At 44.5% G+C, this 8,924-nt stretch overlaps 1 long non-coding RNA gene across 1 annotated transcript; it reads left to right on the top strand.

Annotated features, from left to right (window-relative positions):
• The first annotated feature begins 5,161 nt into the window (after positions 1-5,161).
• On the top strand, positions 5,162-6,434 carry LOC123596715. Its single transcript, XR_006711821.1, has 2 exons — positions 5,162-5,246; positions 5,938-6,434. It is a non-coding gene; the product is annotated as an uncharacterized LOC123596715 (long non-coding RNA).
• Positions 6,435-8,924: the final 2,490 nt, after the last annotated feature.

The following is an 8,924-nucleotide window of genomic DNA, read 5'->3' on the forward strand; positions in this document are numbered from 1 at the left end:
TACCAACTCACTTCCCTCCAAGGGGTAAAAACAGGGGCCAAAAAGCCCACCATCGTGGTAAAGGTATCTGAGGTCCTACAAAGGCCAGAAGAGAGTCCAGCTGACTTCTATGAAAGATTATGTGAAGCCTTCAGAGTTTACACTCCATTCGACCCAGAAGCCCCCCAAAACAAATGCATGGTCAATGATGCCTTTGTGGGATAGGCCCAAGGTGACATTAGACAGAAGGTCCAAAAATTGGAAGGATTCACTGGAAAGAATGCCACCGAACTATTGGAAATCTCCAACAAGGTTTTTGTAAATCAGATCGAGCTGCCAGAAAGGAGGCAGAACAAAGAATGAAACAAAAGGTAGCTCTCCAGGCCATGGCCTTGGGGCGACCACTCCCTCTGGAAGGGCCCCTATGGAAACCATGAAGGATTCAGGAACAAAGAAGGGCACCACTGGGATGGGATCAATGTGCCTACTGCAAAGAATTTGGACACTGGAAAAATGAATGCCCCAACTGCCAAAAAGGAAAACCAAAAACCTCCGCTCCACCCAGTCACTACCAACCAGAACCATTTGAAGCTGACCTGATTAGACTGGCAGGAGTGGGCTCTGATTAGAAAAGACCAGACTCTATCCAAATAGGCCCCCATGAACCCATGGTCAAAATGAAGGTAGGGGGCCAGACAATCGACTTCATGGTTGACACTGGGGCTGAACACTTTGTGGTGACACACAAAGTGGCACCTCTGTCGGGTTGAGAAGTTACCATTGTAGGAGCCACTGGGATGCAAACCCAAAGGCCATTTTGTGATCCCTGACAATGCCAGCTGAGGGAAGGTCACCAACTAGTTCATAAATTCCTGTATCTACCCAACTTCCCAGTCTCACTATTAGGTAGGGACCTATTAGCCAAGTTGGGTGCAGAAATGGCCTTCACCTCAGATGGACAGATGCAATTGTGCCTAAACATGAAAGCCCAACCCATGATTTTGTCCCTGATGATTCTACAGGAAGAGGAATGGAGATTATATACTTCCCCTCCCCGAGCTAGGAGCTGAATTCCCTTCAGTTTGGGCAGAAAGAAACCCTACTGGTCTGGCAAAAAACCACCCCCCAATATTAATTGACCTGAACCCTGGGGCCCAACCTATCAAAATACACGAATATATGGTACTATGGGAGGCATGCCCGGGGATCCAGACACACTTGGACAGGCTACTCAAATGGGGACTTCTAAAACAATGCCAGTCCCCATGGAATACTCTCTTGATGCCCATGCAAAAACCTGGGACAAACAATTACCACCCTGTACAGGACCTGAGAGCCATTAATGAAGCAGTTGTCATGCTGCATTCAGCGTTGCCTAAATCATAGACTCTACTAGGACTCATACCCTCTGAAGCAAGATGGTTCACATGTCTAGATTTAAAGGATGCCTCCTTCTGTCTCCAGCTAGCATCTAATAGTCAACCCCTATTTGCCTTTGAATGGGAAAACCCTACCATGGGGGCAAAGGAACAATTCACTTGGACTAGACTGCTGCAAAGATTCAAAAATTCACCAACCTTATTCAATGGGGTGATGGCATCTGACTTAGCCAGGTTTCTGGGACAGGGCCTAAGATGTGTCCTCCTCCAATATGTGGACAATCTCCTGCTAACCAGTCCCATGCAGACCCAGTGCTGGGAGAGAGAGAAAGAGAGTCCTACTCAGGCTACTAGCAGAGGTGGGATCCTGGGTGTTAAAGAAAAAAGCAGATTTGCCAAAAGGAAGTTAAATATTTGGGCTTCAAAATTACCCAAGGCAAACGGATGCTGGGAGCCAAAAGGAAATGGCAGTCTGTGACATTCTGGTTCCCACTACCTGCTGGCAGGTCCGAGAGTTCCTGGGAGCAACAGGGTTCTGTCAGATATGAATGCCAGGCCTCTCAGAGTTGGCCATACCTGTATATGAGGCACTAAAGGGGGAAGAAATGGCACCCCTTTTCTGGGGTCCTACTCAAGAAAAGGAAAGGCATTTGAAACCATAAAAACAAAACTCACAGAGGCACCAGCCTTGGGACTTCCAGATGTATCATGAGATTTCAACCTGTTCATACATGAATAGAATGGGGTGGACCCAGGAATTTGGACCTTGGCAAAGACCAGTGTCATACCTTTCAAAGCAGATTGACTCAGTTGAAGCAGGATGGCCACCCTGTTTGAGGGCCTTGGCAGCCACCCCACTTTTAATCAAAGAAGACAACCTTACATTGGAGCAAAACCTAAGCATTAAGTTTCCTCTTTCTGTTATTACCTTGATGGATTCCAGAGGGCAATACCGTTTAAGTCAGGCTCGGATGACACAATATCAGAGACTCCTATGTGAGAACCCAGAAATAAGATTAGAAGCCTTAAAAACTCTAAACCCTGCCACTTTTTTGCCTGCAGCAGTGGGCATGATTGTCTAAGGTACTTGATTAAGTCAATTCTAGCCAACCTGACCTATCAGACAGGCCCTTACAAAATCCTGACCTCATCCTGTACACCAACAGCTGCAGCTTCATGAACGAAGGCAAAAGATACTCCGGTTATGCAGTAGTCTCTGATTTTGAGGTCATAGAAGCAAAGGCCCTTCCACCAGGATGGTCAGCCCCAAGAGAAGAACTGTGGGCTCTAATAAGAGCACTAGAACTCAGTAAAGACAAATGGGCCAACACATACACTGACTTGCGCTATGCCTTTGCCACTCTACATGAGATGACTTTTGATTGCAGGAGGAAAAGAAATAAAAAATCAGGAAGAAACCCCAAAAATATTAAGGGCAGTCTGGAAACTGAAGGAGGGAGCAGTCATTCACTGAAAGAGACACCAAAGAGGAAAGGACTCAGTATCAGAAGGTAATTGACAAGCCAATGCCACAACTAAACAAGCAACAGGAAAACAAACAACACCCTCAACTGGAACTGCCAACTTCCCCAAAGTACACAAACTAAGAAACAAAATGGGCACAACAGGAAAAAGGAGGCCAAAGGAAGGATGGTGGGTACTTCCAGACCAAAGAGTCTATGTACTAGAGCAGCTAGCCCACCAGGTGGTTCTCCAACAGCATGAGCTCACTCACCTAGGAAAAACAACCCTTGAAGGCTTATTGAGCCATTACTATGTAATTGCTCGACTCCCATCCCTCTGTGCCTCAGTCTCTCAACTCTGCCTCCTTTATGTTCAAAATAACGCCAAATAATGCCAAACTGGGCCCATGGGAATCCAACGCTATGGTCAGGCATTCTTTGAAGATTTGGAGGTAGATTTTACTAAAATAAGACCCAGTGGAGGATACAAATTTCTTCTGGTATTCATCTGCACATTTTCAGGCTAGGTTGAAGCCTATCCCACATGCACCAAAAAGGCAGGAGAAGTAACCAAGGCCTTGCTAAAGGATATCATTCCCAGACATGGGATGCCATTAACCATAGGCTCAGACAATGACCCAGCTTTTGTGGCTGAGGTGGTGCAACAAATAACCAAAACCCTAGGTATCCAATGGAACTTACACATGGCCCACTGGTCCCAGAGTTCAGGGAAAGTGGAATGTATGAACCAAACCCTTAAATCAGCCATGGCAAAACTATGTCAGGAAACTAACTTGCCCTGGCCAGATATACTACCCCTAGCTCTTTTCCAAATATGCTGTACATAATAGGATAATGGGTAAAAATAGGATTCCCTTCATTTGAGATCCTATATGGAAGGTAGGATCCTTCAGTTATCCTACCTCCAGTAGTCAAATTCAAGGGGGACCTGACAGAGCTAGAGAATTTATACATACAAAAACAACTACAAGGATTAGGAAAAACTGTATTTGAAATACATAGGTGGATGAAGGACAGGACACCTATTTCCCTAGGAGAACCTGGGGATCAGGTTTTTATTAAAGATTGGAAAAGGGAACCACTCAAACCTACCTGGAAGGGACCCTATTTAGTTGTGTTAACCACACCTACAGCCCTCAGTGTTGCAGGACTAACCGCCTGGATCCAACATTCTCGAATAAAGGTAGCCTACCTGCCACCTGACAACCACTTGGAATAGAAAGTGACTGCTAACCAGAATAATCCTTTACAGATCACCCTTAAGAAGATGGCAGATGCTAAGTGGCCTACATCCAGCACCTGAGAACTCTCTGTAACCAGAACCTCGAGGAAATCACCAAGCAACTTGAACTATAACAAATCATTCTCTCTCAAATTTCACTGTCACCCCCTACCTATTTATCTTTCCATACTCATTTTTATACTCTTTGCAGTGGGACTAACCCAAGTTATTCCTGCAGACTGGTGCCTGTCACAAACTCTTGTTAGCCTTCCTCTACTTATTAGTGTCAGGATGCCTAATTGTCTTTAGATGTATATGATCTGAGTTATGATTGCTGTCCCTGACTTGGAATAAGAAACTGTCAGGAATCTACCCTAACAAAATGAAATTTCTCCTACTGTTAATGCTGAGTTCTCTCATAAGAAGTGATGCCCCTCCTCAATGTAATGATGAATGTTTCAGGACCTATCACACAAGCTCCTTCCTTTCCCATGCACTGAATTGCCTAAAGCATCTCCTAGGACAGAGGACCACACACAAGGTCTTCACCACATATACATATCAACATGCAAAATGTTATCAATCTGCCTTGCTCTATTTCCATGACAGAAAAACCTGTTGGCAAGGAAGAATTAAAGCAAAATACCTTTGGCAGGGAACATCATGTCATGGATATCCAGACAAATAGGATTGCTGGACACAACAAACCCACTTTGGATTGTCTGATGGAGGAGGAGTCTAAGACCAGGCCTATAAGGAGGCAACCCAACAAGAGGCACAAAACTCTATGAAGCAGACTTCTGGAAGTCTGCCCAGGAGACCCAAACTTCCAGAAATCAGGCTTAGTGGGCCTTATGATTTAAACTCCTGTTTATACCATATTCTAAATTCAACCCATCTCCTCTTCAACTTCTCTAATCCTAAGTTAGCCAAGGACTGTTGGCTTTGTCTCTCTCTAAACCCCTTGCATTATGAGGTTACCCCAGTCCCAGATGATATAACCAATATGGCTATCCCCCACAACATGTCAACAGATAACATAACTGTCACAATAGGGTCCATGGTTACTGATACAAAACTAATAGGGCAGCCTCCTGTGTTTTAAGGACTAACGGGGAACAACCCCTGTAGGTAACTTAACTAACAACCAATGCAACCAAACTGAGATATACAACCAAACAGGTAAAAAACCAAGAGTCACCCTGATGTCTTCCCCCTGTGGGAATATTCTTTGTGGAACTAATGTTTATTTGTGCTTGCCTGCTAACTGGATGGGAATTTTCACCTTTGCACTCCTAACCAACCCCCCAAATAAATATTCTCCCCAACAACCAATCTCTTATATTTCCCTTGGCTGCACATACTCAGTCTAAACGAGCTATCCAAGCTATACCTCTACTAATTGGGTTTGGAATCACTGCCAGAGTAAGTACTGGAGTTGGGGGAGTAACCTCATCTATTTCATTTTACCAAAAACTATCCCAAGATCTGACAGATGACATAGAGCAAGTTACAAACTCCCTGGTAACCTTACAAGAGCAGGTGGACTCGTTAGCAGCAGTAGTAGTACAAAATAGAAGAGAGTTAGAGCTGTTAACTGCTGAGGAGGGGGGAATATATCTCTTCCTAAATGAGGAACACTGCTTCTGTGTTAACCAGTCAGGGGTAGTTAGAGATATGGCCCAACAACTAAAGGAATGGATCATCAAGCAGAGGCAAGAATTAGCAGACCCATGGAACTCTCGGAGCAACATATAGAATTGGGCATCCTGGCTCCACCCTCTAGCTGTTCCTCTCCTAATGCTTGTCATAGCCCTTCTGTTTGATCCTTGTATTCTTAATATGCTAACCAGGATTGTTCCCTCTTGTCTAGAAGCTATCAAACTCCAGATGACGCTTCAGTTGGACCATTCTAGCTGTCACTACTCTCCTTTGGCTGGCAAAGAACCCTAGCTGTCACATTCCTCCCTTTGATGTCCCTGTCCAGCAGGAAGAAGCCAAAACAGTCTTTGCTCCTCCTCCTGTGGTAGCAAAGGATTCCCTGCCCCCACAAACTGATTTTCTCTAAGTCTGCTACAGCATCTTGAGAATCAAGAAGGGGGAATGAGAAGGAAAGCTGTAGAAAAGCAGATAAAAAGGGGCAGCCAGATGTCCAAGGCCAGATACTCCTCTTGGATGCTTTTGGCTTCTGGGATCTTGCTTGCCTTTTGTATCAGCCTTTAGCCAGGAACCAGAAGCCTAACTGTACTAGCCCTACCCATCCCGGAAGCACATATGTATAAAAGAAGGGTAACCCTGAGCCAGATGCTCCACCTTTGGAGGTGACACGGCTGGGCCAATACCAGTGCAAAATATACAGTCTTTACTGATTCCCAGAGTGCATGTCACTTGTCCTTTCCTGGACAATGAAGTATGCTGTAACAAAAGAAAAGCAAGACGAGAGGTGTTATGGAACCAGGCTGGCACGCTGGCGGAAAAACCAAGCAGCACTCAGATCTTGGTGGATCAGAGATTTATTTAATGCCAACGGGCTCAGAGGAGACCACTTCTCCAAAGATCTGAGCCCTGAATGTCAGCAGGAAGGGTAATTTATAGTTGTAAGCCTCCATATTTGGGGGGGGGGGGGGTTCGCAGGCACAGCAAACAAAGGAAGAAGAACTTGGAGGAGGGGTCTCTAAGCTAGAGACCAGAGCTTGTTTTAGCCCCATCGGCCATCTTTGGCATACTTTATTCACTTCTCCAACACCATCAGTGAGTCTTAGTTCTGTATGGTGCAGATGGCAGGTTGGGGATCACTGGGAAGGCCTGTTACTCGAGGTGAAAACTTCACCAGGGATTAGGGGCTGAGGTGTTTCAAACTGTTGTAATCTCTAGAAAACTCAGACAAAATGTGTAATAATACCTCCTATAACTTTAAAGTACTTAAACATATGTTTTGAACTGGCCCCACCCTGGCTACTTCTTTCTCAGCTCCATTTTATTCTATGTGGATTATTTTATATTTTAACTTACTGGTATAATTGCCAAAAGTGATGTGATGATGTGATGTGATGTGATGTGATGTGATGTGGGCTGGGAGTGAACAGTCAAGAAATAATTATTGAGACATTTTCAGTGCAAAAAGAATTGCTTTTGTGCTTATGAGAAGTAACTAATTATATACTTTCTAGTTAGTGGGGGCTAAGGATAGCAGAATTCTCTAAGGAATTTGGAAGTAAGGCTTTCAGGACCATGAGGCCTACCCACTACTAAGATAAGGCTATTTACTACTGCCTAGTAAAACATCAGTCTTGAGACCCTTCAGATGCTCTGGATATATATGCAGATCTATCTGGGGGAGTGTTCAAAGCTATCAGGGAAAGTGACACTAACAAGAGCAAAGCTATAGTGTAAAGCAATAAAAGAAGCCCTCATGTACACTTTATCTCTCTCCAAGTCAGTTCGACTTTCTGTCACCTTGTGTGATTCATACTACACTTTGGATGCTGAGAATGGCAGGAAAATTGCCAGTTTGCTCCTGAGCTCTTGCTGCCAGGTATTAGAGCCATACCCACAGTTGGATAAAGACTTCCCTTGCTTGCCAAGTAATTTCACTTGGGCAGCCTGCCTGTGCACAGTTCCACTGGTGAAGAGGTTTCAGTAGTGCTTATCCTGGTACCCCATATACACCTTTGTCCTTATTGGATCAGGACCCTTTCCAGTATTCAGGATTTACAGGTCCAGACCCAGGATGTCTATCAAGATACAGAGAGAACTATCTCCTTGATTCTGTGAGTTGAGACCACAGGAATGTGCTCCATTGCTTTGGAGTATGATGGAGCCTTTGGTTCTGAGTCTACCCCACAAGTCCCTGTTTCTATGGTAAGGTGTGGGTATACTCCCTAATCTCGGTCTAAACCCAAGGAGTCTGTCTTTTGCTCTGGAGCAGCCAATGCCTGCTCATCGCTTCCCATGTACTTCCTGACCTCAGACCTCTTGTATTGCTTGGCCTGTGTGTACAGGGAATACCCTAACCTGGCAGGTCTTCTCAGAGATAGTTTTTCATAAAAGTACAGCCTAATGGGGAGAGGAAAAGGGCATTTTGTTACCAAACCCTGAAGTCAGATTCAGGCATGTACAGTAAGCCAAACTCTGAGTCACCAGGTTTGAAAGAGAGAAATCTTTATTATCAGAAGGGCAGCCCCATGAGAAGACAGGGAATCAGTCCCAAATCTGCTTTGCCTTTGTTAAGTCTAAGATAGGTTTATATGCAGTTATTAAGGTATGAAGATATGTGGGGGGGGGGGGGGTTAGGGCAGGAACTGGAAGGACTTTGGTACTTAGAGGGGAAACTTGAAACTTCTGAGATATTGCACTATTGGGACATCTGGGCTCTATCTGGGGGTCTCATAGCATTACATGTTGGCTTTGTATCTATAAAACAAACATTATTAGGTAGCCTCCCTCCTTGGTTCCAATACCTCATGCTGGGAAGAAGAAAGCAAGGAACAAAGTTAGTGATTCTTGCAAGGCTATAGAGGAATTTGCTTATATGCAACATGTAAGGTTACAATGGTAGAAGAGCCTAGAGAAAATTTATGTGAAGAATGAAGCATGTACTGGGCTCCAGTTCCCTAATCCTGTTTAAAATTCCTCAATCATGGGGATCCTTCTTCACTACTTCTTGCAAAGAGGGGTGAAGTTTGGCTTTTGAGAAATGAAACTTTTTTGCTCCTAATTGTGAGAACTCTTTGGTGCCTGGCTCAACCTCAGTATTTTTGACAACCATCAAGCTGGTCCCGACTTTTGCAGCCCATGAACAGCATTTCATGAAAAAATTATAAAAAGGACAGCTAGGACAGATAATTGAATTTCTTGTGG

The sequence above is a fragment of the Leopardus geoffroyi genome, chromosome C1, assembly GCF_018350155.1.
Source record: "Leopardus geoffroyi isolate Oge1 chromosome C1, O.geoffroyi_Oge1_pat1.0, whole genome shotgun sequence".
NCBI classification, from domain to species: Eukaryota; Metazoa; Chordata; class Mammalia; order Carnivora; family Felidae; genus Leopardus; species Leopardus geoffroyi.